The 15,733-nt window shown below is 39.8% G+C and overlaps 1 protein-coding gene across 1 annotated transcript in view; it reads right to left on the minus strand.

Moving 5' to 3' along the window:
• The window catches only part of TNFAIP8 (TNF alpha induced protein 8), a 125,657-nt gene that overhangs the window by 101,995 nt on the left and 7,929 nt on the right, over window positions 1-15,733 (minus strand). The window lies entirely within an intron of this gene.

A 15,733-nucleotide genomic window follows, 5' to 3' on the forward strand; every position in this document is an offset into this window, starting at 1 on the left:
TTGGTGGATATTTGAGCTATTTACAGGTTTTGGCTCTTATGTATAATCTTTTATTAACACTTGCTTATAAGCATTTGTATGGATATGTTTTCATTTTTCTTGGGTAGACACCTAGAAGTAGATTTGCCGGGTTTTGTACTGTCTTTTACCCAGCAGAATCACAAAATACCAGAGTTTGAGCAGACCTTAAATATCATATAATCCGACATTTTATTTAATAAGGAAATGAAAAGTTCAAAGACTAAATAATTTGCTCATACTCACAGTTCATTGGTGACAGAGACAGAATTCAAACCCAGGACTTCCCATTCTTCCTTTTTTCTTCTTTTCGTATCAGTTTCATTCCCAACCCACCCCCCAGAAACACTCCTCCTGAAGTCTTCCTCCTTCAGCTCTCTTCTAAATGGGCTCTTCTCTTTGGGCGAGAGCTGCAACAGTGAACTTCTCTTCTCAAGTCATCCTGGAGCTTCCCTTTACCTCCTGCAGACTTTCCCACCCCTACTCCCATCCTAAAGCCTCTGCTTCACCTTTTCCTCTGGGGAAACTGGGAACTCTCATTTCTGAGCCTTCCTGGCATTCTGTGAGCAAATCAATTGCTTCCGGTCCTCTCCCCTTGAGCCCTGCAGGCATTTTATTCTTGATTCCACTTTGACTGTCTGCAAATGCATTTGCCATCACTTCATCTGCTTTCTATCTTTAAGTCCTGTAGGGGTCAGGGTTACAGATGTCTCCAAGGTTTATAAGGATACAGTCTGCATTCCTGGTTTTTACTTTTTTCATTTGAGGGAGATTTTCAAGAGACAAAAGCAAGAATGTCTTTGCTAGTTTGAAACTAGAAATCTCCAACTTTCTTAAAACTATCTCTTGAGTGAAACACTTACACAGTTAATTAAAATACAAGGACAATGAATGATCATTCTATTCAAACTAAGGGGCATGAGAGGAAAAAAAAACTCTGCCCCAAGTCCTAAAAAGAAATTTTATCCCATAAATATATGCATGAAAAAGGCTGCCCTTCACCATTCAAAGATGAAAGCAGCTCTTCCTGCACACTTTGGCTGGTTTTTACCCCATTAGTTTAACTCAGGCAAAATAAAAATACTCTTCGAAGCTAAAAATAATCCATGAGTTTTTAAAAATAAAATTATTATTCCAAGTTTCCTAAAAATATTATGGCAAATGCCAAGCACACAGATCTGATTCTGAACACTTTTTTCCACTTGCATAAATCAAATCCACTGCAATTGCTCCCTCTTTTGAAAAATGTTTAACTGTAAATTATGCACCACAGGCCGGAAACAGTGGCTGTACACACATGTAGTAATTGGCTGCTATTATCCAAGCAGCTAGCTAGTAGTTATTGGGCACCCAGTGTGCTAGACACAGCAGAGGAAACAGAAGCTGATAAAGACATGGCCCTACAGCCCTTGCAATCTACTTGTGATAACGAGATAAATACGTGAAAAGTTAAACAGTATAAGATAGTGTGTGATTAAGGGACATGAGCAAAAGTGTTACACAATTTTATAAACTAGAGAGCTGACTACCTGGATAATACTGGGAACGGGAAGGGCACCAAAACCCTGTATCTCACATACAAACTAAAGGTAAAATATGCCAATGATAGTCATTTGCCTGCTCAAAAACCTTCAAAGACCCATCACTAATAATCAAAGAAAGTCCAAACTCCTTAGCTTGGCATGCAAGACCCTACAGGCCCTGGCCCTTTTCTATCTGACCAGATTTTACTCCATCCACACTGCTCCATTAATGTCCCCTGAACACACTGACACCTGCCGCCGTCCACCCTCCTTTCTCCTGATGCCCTGTCCCAACCAACACCCTTTCCCTCAACCTTAGCTACTGAAAATCCATCAAGTTTACATTTTGTCTCCTTCCTTTGAGGCATCCCAACACTTCTTTCCATAATTATGCAGACCTTCATCTCTTCATACAACCAGTCTCCAAGATGCCCCCAATGATTCCCACCTCCTGATATTCACTCCTTTGTGTAATCGCTTCCCATATGACCTGTGTAACCAGTAAGTCACACACCAGAAGCAATGCTGTGTGTCTTCCAAGGCTTGATTATAGAAGGCACCTGAGGCTTCCACCTCATGTTCCCTTGAATCACTCACTCTAGGGAGAGTCATCCACCATGTCATGAGGACACTCCCAATAAACCTATGAAGAGGTTTACGTATTGAGGAACTAAGATCTCCTGCCTGGAGTGACTACCAACTTGCCAGCTATATATAAGTGAACCATCTTGGAGCTGGATCCTCCAGCCACAGAAAACCTTCAGATATCTGCTGACCTGGCCAACTCACTGTCTGCAATCCTAGGAGAGACCCCAAGCCAGAACCACCCAGCTAAATAGCTCTCAAATGCCTGACCCATAGAAAGTATATTTAATGATAAATGTTTACTGTTTTTAGCTACTAAGTTTTAGTAATCTGTTATACAGCGACAGATTATATAGCTCACTTACATATTCTGTATTGCTTTACAATTATTTCCATCCTAACATTTTTCTTACAACTAGATTAATAATTCCTAGAGGGCAGAGACTTTCTTTAATATTTTTCAACTCTGCATGCTTTAGTAAGACACTTAGTAATCATTAGTTGACTGACTGAATGATAGGAGAATTTTAAAACTTAATGAAATTGTTGGTTAAGCTGTGTCTTGCATTGACTTCATATTGGTTTTGGATGATTTTGTAATTTATTTAGAACTTTAAATAAATTACTTAGTAGTGTAGAAGTACTATCAGTTGGAATCCTGAATTCTGATCCCAGCCCTGGCTTTTAGAAAATACTGCCAAAAATCAGGAGTCCAAGACCAGCCTGGCTAAGGTAGTGAAATCTCGTCTCTATTAAAAATGCAAAAAAAATTAGCTGGGTGTGGTGGCAGGCACCTGTAGTCCCAGCTACTCAGGAGGCTGAGGCAGAGAATTGCTTGAACCCGAGAGGCGAAGGTTCCAGTGAGCTGAGATTGTGCCACTGCACTCCAGCCTGGGCGACAGAGCAAGACTTCGTCTCAGAAAAAAAAGAAAGAAGGAAAGAAAAAAGAAAATACTGCCAACAATATAGAGAGAATCTCGCCTCACTTCTACCTCAGGACTTTTCTCCCACTCTGGCTTTCCTAACTTATCCCAGGGCAAGAACAGCTTCAAAATGTCACAGGTGGTAAATGGGCACTGGAGCAAGGCAAGAATTAGTGATTGCAATGGGAGGAGGAGACTGGCAATAATAAATAGCCACCACGTACAGGGTTTGGTGTCGGTCAGCCATGTCTAACCTGCTTAAACCTGGGAGAGTCCTGGTAGAACCTGCCCCAGTCCCAGAAACCGATACCATTTCATAAGTGTTTATTTGAGAAGATTTCTTCTGAATTCCCCAATATTTAAAAGAGGTTTCCAGCCCAGTACATGTCTCCTCTTGAACTCATGGCTAAGCTACCGTATAGCAAATTCCTTCTCTTACAAACCTAACAGTCCTCTTAGGTCTTGGGATCTAGTGAAACTGGTCTTGGTAACTAGTATGACCAAATGCCTCTCTTTAAGTCATAAATAAAAACAGAAACAAACCTGGACCAATCTTTTGGCAGTTCTTTCATAAATAAACCCATAGATGCCACACAAACATACACCCCATTGGGAACACAAAGAAATCTGATAAGCATCCCTTTGTGAAATTACAGAAGACTGCTTGTATACAATAAGTACAGTAAGGTGTGATCATGATAAAATACACTAATTCCTAACAGATAAGCTGGCCCAGAAAGTAAATTTACTTTGAATCAACATTTGTATTAATGACTGCATGATTAAATAAATAGCAAAATAATTAAGAAGCTCCATAAAAGAAAGCTGCTAGGAGGCTGTTGGTTCTCGCTGCAAAAAGGAGTCAATGTGGCTTTTAGCCAACAAAAGAAGCACAAATCTAGCCAACTTAGCCTAGGGCCAAAGCAAAATTCATTCCAAGAATGAGTAGTTACTGCTTGTTATAATTCTGTGCAGTTTAATTTTAAATGCCCTTCTCTCTCTTTGGAGACTATATCCACAAACCTCAAAGAGATTCTGGTATTTAGTCTAATTCTTTCCATATGTTAAGCACACCTCATTGCCTATAGGCACCAGTCAGATTCATTTCTTCTGCAAAAGGAGGCTAGAGACTGATCCTTCTATGTAAAATTATTTCATCCTATTAGTGTTAAGGACCTGAAATTTATTAGCAAACAACCTGGGGCTAGTTACACAAGCCTGCTGATAAGGAAAGCCTGCCTTCCAGCTGTTCCCAACAGCTTTTGTAAATAAAGAGCCATTGCTTGCAAAACTCTGTCCAATCTCTTAAAGATGTGTATTTAATTAAAGAAAACTTTTTCCAGGGGCTCAAGACCTTAATCCATTGATTGTGCTGCAAACATCATTCAAATCATTTGTTATTGTTTTTGCTCCAGTAAAATGTAGCAACATCAGAATAAGACCATGCCTTTTAGGAATATATGAGGCTAACATTCCCTCAAGGCACATCTTTGTTTCACACTCTCCATTTCTTTCTCAGGAAAGGCAACAGTCAACTGAACTCCAATTGTTTCATTTAGAAACATATCAAGTGTCCATAAAAACATGCAAAACGGTGTACAAAATAATGTTAAGAGAAAACAGAATATTAAATTGTGTATATTCTATGGTCACAGCTATATGTAACCATAGATGAAGATGGAAAGGAATATAAGAAATGAAATAGATGTTTTCACACACACCTCTATAACTTTACTTTTTTTATATATATAATTTCCTTTACTTTTGCTGGGAGTTGTCTTAACAATGGGTGTGATATGTTTGCTTTTTAAATTATCAGGATAAGATCTTACCTCATCAGACAGAAGTTTACGGGCCAATTACTCAGGAACAAGGTGATGACTGTCTAGACCACCAGAGATAAGATGCCTGCCTGGTCTCCTCCTAAAAAAGCCGCAATTTTCAAGTTTAATCCCTGCAGGGGGAAAGAAACTGTGTCTCGCTGGCTAAATAGAGTGAATTTCAAGGAAATGTTCTGATTTTTAGTGTGAAACTAAAATAACCCCTTAAGTGAAAGTAAAAATGATATTTAGGCAAATCCTAAAAATGAAGTCATTTGTTAACACATATTTACTGAGACCTTGGGCACAAAGATGATTTCTAGAAATGAACAAACTGATTTACTCCCTAGAAGCAGACAGCCGAACAGCAGCTTCCAGAGGCTGGGCTTGGAGGGTGGGGAATGGGGAGATCTTGATACAAACCTTCAATTATAGATAAGATGAACAAGTTCCGGGGATCTAACATACAGCACAGCGACTATAGTTAATAATTCTGTATTGTTTACTTGCAATTTACTGATAGAGCAGATTTAAGTGTTCCCACCACGCATACACACAAACACAAATGGTAACTATGTGTGGTGAAGGATGTGTTCATTAACTTGACTGTGGTATCATTACACATCAAATCATAATATTCTACCCTTTCAATATGTACAATATTTATTTCTCAATTATACCTCAGTAAAGCTGGAAAAAAACCAAAAACAATAACTTGGTTACTGACCCCTGGAAGCTATCCTAGTAAGGTAGAGAGCTGCATACTAAGGTAGAATGCTGTAAGTGATAGAATCAATATAAAGAACTACACTAGAAAGAACTACACAAAATCTTAAGAGGAAGAGATGACTTCTGGACCAGGAAAGGTTTCCCCAAGGAGGCTGCATCTGAACTGGCTCCTAAAGGGTAGGCTAATGATGTCCAAGAAAGAGAAGCAATGGGCAGTGCGGGAAAGTGGGGATATAACCAGGCAAAGGAAGGGATGCGTTCGGTGTGTTCTGGAACAATGCAGGGTTTAGGAATGGGAACCAAAGGAAACACTCAGAGAAGGAGTAGGCATCACATCTGGCCTGGGACATAGTGAGAAGGATGGAGCAAGCAAGCAAATACTGTCCTCTGGGCTTTGTGCATTTACTGTTCTATTTAATCCTGACAACTTGTCATGTAAGTGGGAAGACTGAGGCTAGAGGAGCCGCATACAGTTTCACAGCATGCAGTTCATGTCTGTACTCCCTCACTAAAACTGTGACTGGGGCATAGCGGAGCCTCCACAAGCACTGCCTAAATGCAAGATGACAAACTCACAGGCCAGGCCCATCCCCTGCCTGCTCTGCCACAATGCTCTTCGGGACTTTTTTTAATAGACACTGGAAGCCATTGACTATTCTGGCTTAGAGGAATCAATCACCAGAGAGCTGTGTTTTGAGAAGAGGATAGTAAAGGCTGGAGAAGTGGAGTGCAGGAGTTACCCAAAATTGGGAGGCTGAAGACTTTCCAGACAATGCCTACCTTTTCTCAGCATGTACTTTTTATACAGGTTTTTCTAAGAAAGTACTAGAATGCCTCAACACCTCAACTGAAATCTAAATTCCCTCCTTTGCCAAACATGTTTTTATATACAATTTAAACACATAGACAATTTCAACCCATAGTTCCACTACTAATAGTATATTGTGCATTCTTCTAAAAAAAAAAAAAAAAAGCTTATGTACTCACAAACATAATATGCCTTTTTACACATAATGAGATCATTATTTTGCTTTTTGAGTTAATCTGTCTTGGAGATCTTTCCTTATCAGTGCACAGAGACCAACCTTGTTCTAAAGCTGCAGTGTTTCATCTCAAGGAAGGGCCCTTATGTATGTAAGCAGCTGATGCATATTTAAGTTTTTTGAGTTTTTGTTTTGTTCTTTCTTAAAAACAATGCTGTAATGAACTCTTTTTGTATCAAAATGAATTCACTTGTGGTCCCTTGAATCAGCTTCTTGGATACTTTGACAGATAGGCTCTCTTGTGGAAAACATAATTTAGCACAATTTCCTTGTACATTAGTATAGCTAACAATCACTTATCCTAGCAATGAGAGGGAACATAAATATAGCCTAAAAATAAACTTACTGACAAGATTATCTCAAGGCAACATTTTGTAGCTCTGGAGTCTCCTGGGAAGACTTGGGACCAGAGTTCTTCTTGGCTTCCCACCCAAAGCCACTTGTGCGGAATTCCTCATTCCACGCTGAGGCAGTCAGCACTCCTTCCCACAGGGACCCAGTATACTACCCTTCTGGCTCTATCAGTAGCTTCGGACTCCCTAGTTCCCATGTTTAATATGACAGTGAAAAGTATATGTGATAATTATCAGAATACAGAGTTTCTACATTGAGGGATTAGAGATGATTTATAGTTCACAACTCACATTTCTTAGATATAGCAATTATGACCCAGAGGGGTTGAACATCTCGGCAATATTATATACCCAGTCTCTGCACAGTCCCCTCTCACTCGCCTGTTCGGAGCTTTTCCCATTACCTACTACCAAATAACGGCTGCGTCCTTTGCTTAACTATTTCAAAAAGACCATGTAAGCAATATTCCTCTGGATAGAAATGATACTTTAAATTAGGGGGAAAAAAAAGAAGATTCTGACAGCATATGGAGAGACAGCACAGGTAGTAAGAAAGTCAAAAACCTTATTTTTAGACACTTTTAACTTCTTCACCATAATTTTAACTTAAAGTTTCAAAATTGACACATTTAAGTTTCACCTCTCTTCTTCTTGTCCCTTGAGGCACTGCTAACAAGCAAATGCTAGTAACACTGCTGACTTGTTATCAGCAAGACAGGTTGCTCTCAAGTTGTGTGTGGCCCTGACGATGGATTTATAAACCTGGGGCTACTCAGGTTGTGAGAATTGGAGTCATGTTTTTACGCTACAGAATCTAAATCAGGATTTTCCTTTTTTTTTTTTTTTTTTTTTGAGGTACAGTCTTCCTCTGTCACCCAGGCTGGAGTACAGTGGTGCAGTCTTGGCTCACTACAACCTCCTCATCCTGGGTTCAAGCAATTATCCTGCCTCAGCCTCTCGAGTCGCTGGGACTACAGGTGTGCACGACCATGCCTGGCTAATTTTTGTATTTTCAGTAGAGAGGGAGTTTCGCCATGTTGGTCAGGCTGGTCTCGAACTCCTGGCCTCAAGTGATCCGCCCACCTCAGCCTCCCAAAGTGTTGGAATTATAGGCTTGATCCACCATACCTGGCCTGAATCAGGGATTTTTAAATAGCTCTGAGAAAAATCTATTCAAGATCTTTTTTTTTTTTTTTTTCAGTTGAAGAACTGTTCTACAATGTTCAAGATCTCCATCCTGCAACACCTGAGGCCCAGCTCTGTTACTGTCCTCCAGCAAGCCCCTGCAAGCTGGCTATGTGGCATAGTTCCTGCAAGAGAACTACAGCAATACGGTTAGAAACCACCGGATTTGAATATCAGATTTGCCCCTGACCTTGGGTAACAACTTAAGCTCTTGCAGTCTGTTTTCCCATCTTTAAAAGAGGGATAATAATGATAGAACTTATTTCAAATTGCCATTGAAGGATATGGCAACATATAGAGAGATCTTAGTACACAGCCTGGCACATAGTAAGTGCTCAAAAAATGCCGAGCCTTTACTGCCATACTTGGCACATGCATGGGCCAACCAGAGGCAAAAGGCAAAAAAGACAGGCAGCTGAGAACAGGAGAAGAACAAGTCTTCATTATGATTTATGCTGAATTAATAAAAACAGAACAGAAAATGGTTTTATGGGTTTTTTTTTTTATTTTTACCCAAGTCCTTATCTGGCTCTGAAGATTCTTAGGAGCAAAGAGACATTTCTAGGACGGTTTCAATTGTGACCTGAAAAACTGGATCTGGGAAGAAACTCACTAGGGCAGTCAGGCTCATGAGCTGCCTCCCACAGGCCTGCTCACAGCAGAGAAGAGCCCAACTCTACAGCCTCTCACTTCAGGGCACTGACCAGAACAAAAAAGGAGGAGGGAATCAGAACAGTTTTTTAAGTCACAGGCAGCTTTTCCATATCACTGACTCTCTGTTACCAGCGAGAGCTCCCTGGTGTGATCAAGGCTAAGAGTTTCCCTTTTTCTTCATACCTGCAATAACACATCACCTAAGCGTTCACATCCATCAGGGAAGAACCACTATTCCATTACCTTTTTTTGAATTAGTAGAAACAGGGTCTTGCTATGTTACTCAGGCTGGTCTCAAAAACCTGGGCTTGAGGGATCCTTCCACCTCAGCTTCCAGAGTAGCTGGGACTTCAGGTGTGGGCCACTCTATCTAGCCCATTACTCCTTTATCATTTTCATCATTGTTTTTGCAGAGTAAATGCTTTTAAAAGCCAAGTATCAGAAGACTGGTTTTTTTCCTATTATTACATGTGACTGGGATACTCAAGAGGATGAAGGAAAAAGTCTGAATGGACCACAGGCCAGGATCTAACAGGGTGAGTGAAATAGGGCAGGAATGTCTTGCTGAACTAGTGCAGGCCAGCAATAAAATAGGGCAGCCCAGGGTCATGCCCATGTGGTGAATGCTTTGAGAAGCAAGAGATACCAAAGTTCAGAGGTCACCAACTCACCTGTCTCTAGGAGCCAGGCAGATAAACGAAATGCATGACAGACCAGGAGGAGCACAACAGGGAACAGCAGGGTCTTTGGCCAAACTGGCACAAATACCCCATTAAGTGAGATGTAAATTTTAAAAGCTGAACACAGTGTGTAAGTTGAGCAAAATGCATCTGGGTCACATCTTGGCCAAGGGTCCCATTATGTAGTGCCCTGCAAAAGTTTCTGATGGGCAAGAAGTGAAGACCAAAAAGATCAGTCAAGAAAGGAAAGGGCAGGAAGGAAGAAAGGACCTGTCTGGGCAGGTGGAAGCCCCAGCACCCACTGATGCAGTGGTCAGAAAAGAAAGGTCACAGAGAGGCTGGGGTCTACACCCCACATGCCAGGGACCTGGGCTGTGAAACCCAGGAAAGAATAGATCAGGGTGTAGATAAAGGAAAGGGCAAGCAGGCACGGGGACCACAGTGGCATTACCGTGGAGTCAGATGCTCCGTGAGCCAGGAGTTCCCAACATGCTAGTCCTGAAGATGCAATACCATGAGAACACAGTCTGAAAACCTGACAGTGAATCCACAGAACAACTCAGAACTGACGGGTGCTGCATCCACATACCTTCTGCTCAGGGAATGGCCTGCCTCAAGGAGCACGAAGGCAAAGCCTCACCAGATCAGAGGAAAAGAGGCAAAGGGACAGAACAGTTCCCAACAGGCTAATAAGAAAAAGAAAAAAGCCCACATCCTTCCACAACATTTGTTTCACAAAAAAGGTATATATTTAGTGTTAACTCTGTACTCTTTACAAGGTCCAGCTGAGGTTACAAAGATTAAAAAAAAAACTATAGTTACTGAGAGTAAGTGGCTTACGCTGGGTCAAGAGCAGAAAGAGATTATTTGGCAGCAAGGTTGACCAAGTTATAAACTCAGATTTGGTAACATAACAGCTCACTAGTTACAGTACTGGAATGTTCATACTGTGTCAACTGAATGAAATGATACATAGCTGATACTCTGAAAAGTGCTAAAAGAGTAGATGGTTAGCAGGAAAACATTCAGATCATCATCATTAGACATTCAGACAACAATAGTTTACATCACAAAAAAATGGAGTGACATATTTAAGATTCTCAAGGAAAGAAAATGTGAGCCAAGGATTTTATATCAGATAACAGTGACCCTTAATTATAAAGGTCACAGACAAAGTATTATCAAGAAATGAAGAAATATTGGTCCTATAAGCCCTTCCAATTAAATCTACTAGAGAAAGAGCTTCAATCAAAATGTCTAGAGACACTGATATGAGGACAAGTGATAAGCATGATGTATACAACAACCTGTAAAAACAAGACGAAATGAAAGGGTGATATTTTAATATAGAACAATAATAAGATCTCATGATGGAGAAGTACTAAGTTATATTTTTACATGGGGAAGAATGAGTATGGCATATGCCAAAGAAATTATTTTTACTGTTTTCAGTAATCATAGCTGATAACGGGAGTATTAATGTTGTTATAGACTAATGTATATATAATATGGGGTAATCAAATAGTTAATTATACAATAGTCTATTTCCCCTGTGACCAAAAAACCAGGATTCTAAGTGTGGAAGAAAAGGAATAAAAATGTAATATACAAGAGGTTAAACAGAAACCCTACAGTCTTGAACTTGAATTGGAAATATCATTATAAACTCTCAAAGTATTTTATCTTTATATGAGCGTTTATGTTTGCATGTAAGTGTGTGTGTGTGTATGTGTGTGTTTCCCAGCTCTGACCAGTAAAAGGCCTATAAATAATAACCGTTCCAGTGAATGAGGATTCTCAGTGCCTGGATTATGGTCCTGAAATAGCACTTCTCACTAAAAGAAACCAGGGATTCTTGGGAAAATGGTTGACTCCAGGTATAGGCAGGAAATGTACAAGACAAGCATGGATCACCTTAACAAATCAAATGGCAGGAAACTAATAGGAATACTAATGTCAGATCAGGAGGACTTAAGGGCCAACTGAAGAGGCTCCCACTGGTCAAAGATGGGACAATCTGAGACTCAGCAAAAATTAAAATATCAATGGACTAAAACCTATCAAATAGATTTAATTCCATGAGCTCATAACAATTTTTAAAAACCTAATCAGTGATCTCCTGAGAATGACATGAAATCAATTCTTGAAAACTGAGTAAATTAAAAAAAAAAATCACCCTCCCTTTCCCATGTGAATTGTACCGCTGGGCAATCAAGTAACAGATTGAAAGAGAGTCTATCCTTATAAAATTATTCTAGCTAATGAATAAAATCAAAATGATAGAATTAGAGTATCACCATTCTGCAATTTCCCCCAATGAATTAACAGGTCTAGACATTGAGGATCAACAGCTGCCAACATCAAAAAAGAGTGGAAAAACCAGACCCCATGTGTCTCCCAGTAAAAGAATACACCGCCATCTGTAATCTTGCCAAAGGGATCAAACCTGAATCTGATCAAGTCTCTGGATCCAGATAAAGGAAACAGGGGGCAAAGTAATAAGTTAAACTACACCATGAGTGTGCATCTTTTCTGTTATCAACACTGTGGGAAACCCTACAGATTGAACAGCGCGGGTCCTGAAACAAATTTTTAAAAAAATGTAAAGAAAGGAGAACAATAGAGGGATCTGTAGATTAAAAGAGACTTAAAAGACTTTTTTTTTTTTTTTTTTTTTTTTTTTTTGGTAAATGGGCAAGACTAAACTCATTGGGTCAGGCTGCTCATTTGGGCAATAAAACCACAAAGAGATGAAAGGAAGTAATTACTATAAAAGTCAGGATGGCATTTACTTTTGGAGGAACAAAGGGAAATGTGATCAGGATAGGATGTAAGATTTTGGTCCCTTTGGCAAAGTTCTATTTCTTCACCTAAATGCTAGTGATATGTATGAGTGTTTGCTTTGTAATAATTCACTAAGTTGTGTACATTTGATTTATGTGGCTTTTTTATATTTATGTTTTATTTTACAACAAAAGTGTAAAAAAAAAAAAGTGTTAAGAAAATCTAGGCGTATCAGCACAGTAGCCAACTGACGGAAAAAAACTGCAAGGCGTCCCTCGGTGCTAGGTGGAGAAGTGTAGGAACTCAGCAAGAAGTCAGCCAGGAACCGGCATCTTATGAACTCTGTTTCCATCAACTTTCACTTTGAAGATAAATAACTGAATCTACATTGTTTAATTAAAATTTGTCTTATAACACTTTAAATTATTTTTAAAAGCTTATAAGACATGACATGCTCCAAAATACCTCAAGAGCAATCTCAATTCAAAATGACTTCTTAGAGTTGGGTGTGGTGGCATGCACCTGTAGTCCCAGCTACACAAAACATTGAGGTGGGACAATTGCTTGAGGCCAAGAGTTTGAGGTTATAGTGTGCTAGGACTGCACGTGTGAATAGCCACTGCACTCTAGCCTGGGCAACAGAGCAAGACCCCCTCTCTAAAAAGCACATATAATAAAGAAATTAAATTAAATAACAAAACGACCTCTTAATATCTACCAGAATTGCAATGAGCAGTTGGGCACTGGGTTCTCACAAACAAGATGACACATCTTACGCTCCATAAGATGTGGCATGATCAGCTCTGCACATCTAAAAATAACAAAATGTGAAGAATGAAACATGGAGACAAACTTTGTAGCAAAACCAGACTGGTTGGAGAGAGAGGTAAAAGCCTTTGAGAGTTCACAGAAAAGGAGGGTGTGTGTGGCAGTATTACTGAAGGGTAACACCCTGTAGCACAAGTATGGGAGGGTAGCTAAGCTCCCAGTGTATAAATCCCAGCGTGGCCAGGCACTCACAGAATGTTATTTAACCTCCTTAAGCCTCCATTCCTTATCTGTAAACAAGGATAAACAACAGTATCTTTCTCATAGATCCCTTCCAAAGATGAAATTAAACAATGTCTATAAAGCACTCGGCACAGTGCCTGCTGGCCCACCCTAAATACTCAGGAAGTGTTTGCCATGATTACTGGGATGGCAAACATTTCCGGAAACATATGGCACTCTCTATATGATGGACACCTTTCTGGCTGGAATGCAGGATGCTTTCTCTAAAGTAAGAAGGGTTATTTTACAAACCCATGATCATTAATGTTAAAAAGTCACTGCTTCAAGGTATTTCCAGTCAGCTTTAAAATGAACAAGAATAAGAAAAAGTCACTGCTAGTAGTAATTAAGTAGAAGTGATTTTCAACAACTTCCATATCATTATTTGGTTTTCTCCTCCCAACTACTATCATGGGTGGTTACTATTAACTCCAGTGAAACCTGGGATTATTAATATCAGGAATACGGATGGCTATACCTGGCCTCTAGGGAATGGGAGCCCGGGGTTAGTACAGATGTTTCTTGTCCACCCTGTAACCATTCCTCTTCCCTTCTCCTATCAGCACAGCCAACCTCCCACAACAGAGGTTCTCCCTCAATGCCCACTACTCACTTTCACAGCTTCCCTTGAGGTGGCAACTCAGTTCTGGCCAATGAGGCCTAAGGAGACATCAGGAAAGATTCTACTCCGGGATGAAAAGGGATAGACACTATAAAAGAACGAATTTATTGCTGCCCTCTGCGTCCACCCTTTACAAACACACACACACACACACACACACACACACACACACACACACACACACAGAGTCTTCCTGTCTTAAAAAGAGGTTGGCAGGAACCTGTGATACCTCTTGCTGAGAAAGCTATTTTTTGTCCACAAAGTGGCAAGTCTACAAATAAAAATGTTAACATGCTAAGGATGAGAAGGCAGAAGAATAGATAGAACCTGGTCCCTGATAACCCTGTTTAACCGTGGGTCCAATCCTGAATCTACTCAACCCAACTGCCCTTCATATAAGATAATTTAATGTCTTTACTATTCAAATCACTGTTCATTGGCATTCGCTTAACTGCAGCCTAAAGCATCCTGATTGTTATTACCTGAATTGTGTCCCTACTGCTATGGTTTGAAGGTATATCTCCCCTCAAAATTCACATGTTGAAACCTAAACCCCAAGGTAGTGGTATTAAGAGGTGGGGCTTTTAGGGAAGTGATTAAGTCATAACGGCTCCACCCTTATGAGTGGATTAGTGCTCTTACAAAAGAGGTTGAAAGGAGTACCCCAGTGCCTTTTACCCCTCCACTTCCCATCTCGTCTACCATGTCAGGACACAGCAAGAAAGCACCATCTTGGAAGCCTAGAGTTGCCCTAACCAGACACTGAGTCTGTTTGTGCCTTGATCTTGAATTCCCAGCCTCCAGAACTGTGGAAAATAAATTTGTTTTTTACAAATTACCCAGTCTCAGATATTTTGTTACAGCAGTACAAACAGACTGAGAAAACACCAAAAAGTTCATATGCTGAAGCCCTTAACTGCCAATATCTTAGAAAGCGTCTGCATTTGGAAACAGAATCTTTAAAGAGGTGACTCAGTTAAAATTAGTCTTAGGGCGGGCCCCAATCCAATTTGATTGGTGTCCTTGTAAGAGGAGAGTTGGACACACAGACACCAGATGTGCACACACAACAAGCTGAGAGGATCTGTGGCCAGCAGATCTGAGCTGTAATAAACATCCAAAATTTTTATTCCCAGGCTAAAGGACAAAAAAAAAAAAAAAAAAAAAAATCCCTGATGAAAACTTGGGTCTACACTAAAAACTCAAAAACCCCACACATAGTAAACGGATACTTTTTTCCTATTTGAATTTATTTAAAAGATCATTGTTTAAGGAAAAAAATAACTATAATGGGACTACACATATATATAGAAATAAACCACATGACAGTCACAGCACAAATGGTGTGGTCTCCCCAGTGGTCCCCCTTATCTACGGTCTTGCTGTCCACAGTGGCAGTGTGAGCACAGACCACGTAGTCTGAAAATAGGTTAGTGTAGTATACAAGATATTTTGAGAGAAAGTGAAGAAAGATCACATTTACATAACTCTTATTATAATATATTGTTATAATTGTTCTATTATTTGGTATTATGGTTAATCTCTTACTGTGACTAATTTATAAGTTAAGCTTTATCATAGGTACATATGTATAGGAAAAAATATAGCTTATATAAGGTTCAGTATTACGTGCAGTTTCAGGCATCGACTAGAGGTCTTGAAATGATCCTCCCTGTGTAAAGAGGGACAACTAATATTCTTTATAAAGGCAATTGTTATAGACGGAAATGTATCCCCGAAATTCATATACTGAAACCCTAATCT

This window comes from Saimiri boliviensis, chromosome 1 (assembly GCF_048565385.1).
Source record: "Saimiri boliviensis isolate mSaiBol1 chromosome 1, mSaiBol1.pri, whole genome shotgun sequence".
Taxonomy (NCBI): Eukaryota; Metazoa; Chordata; class Mammalia; order Primates; family Cebidae; genus Saimiri; species Saimiri boliviensis.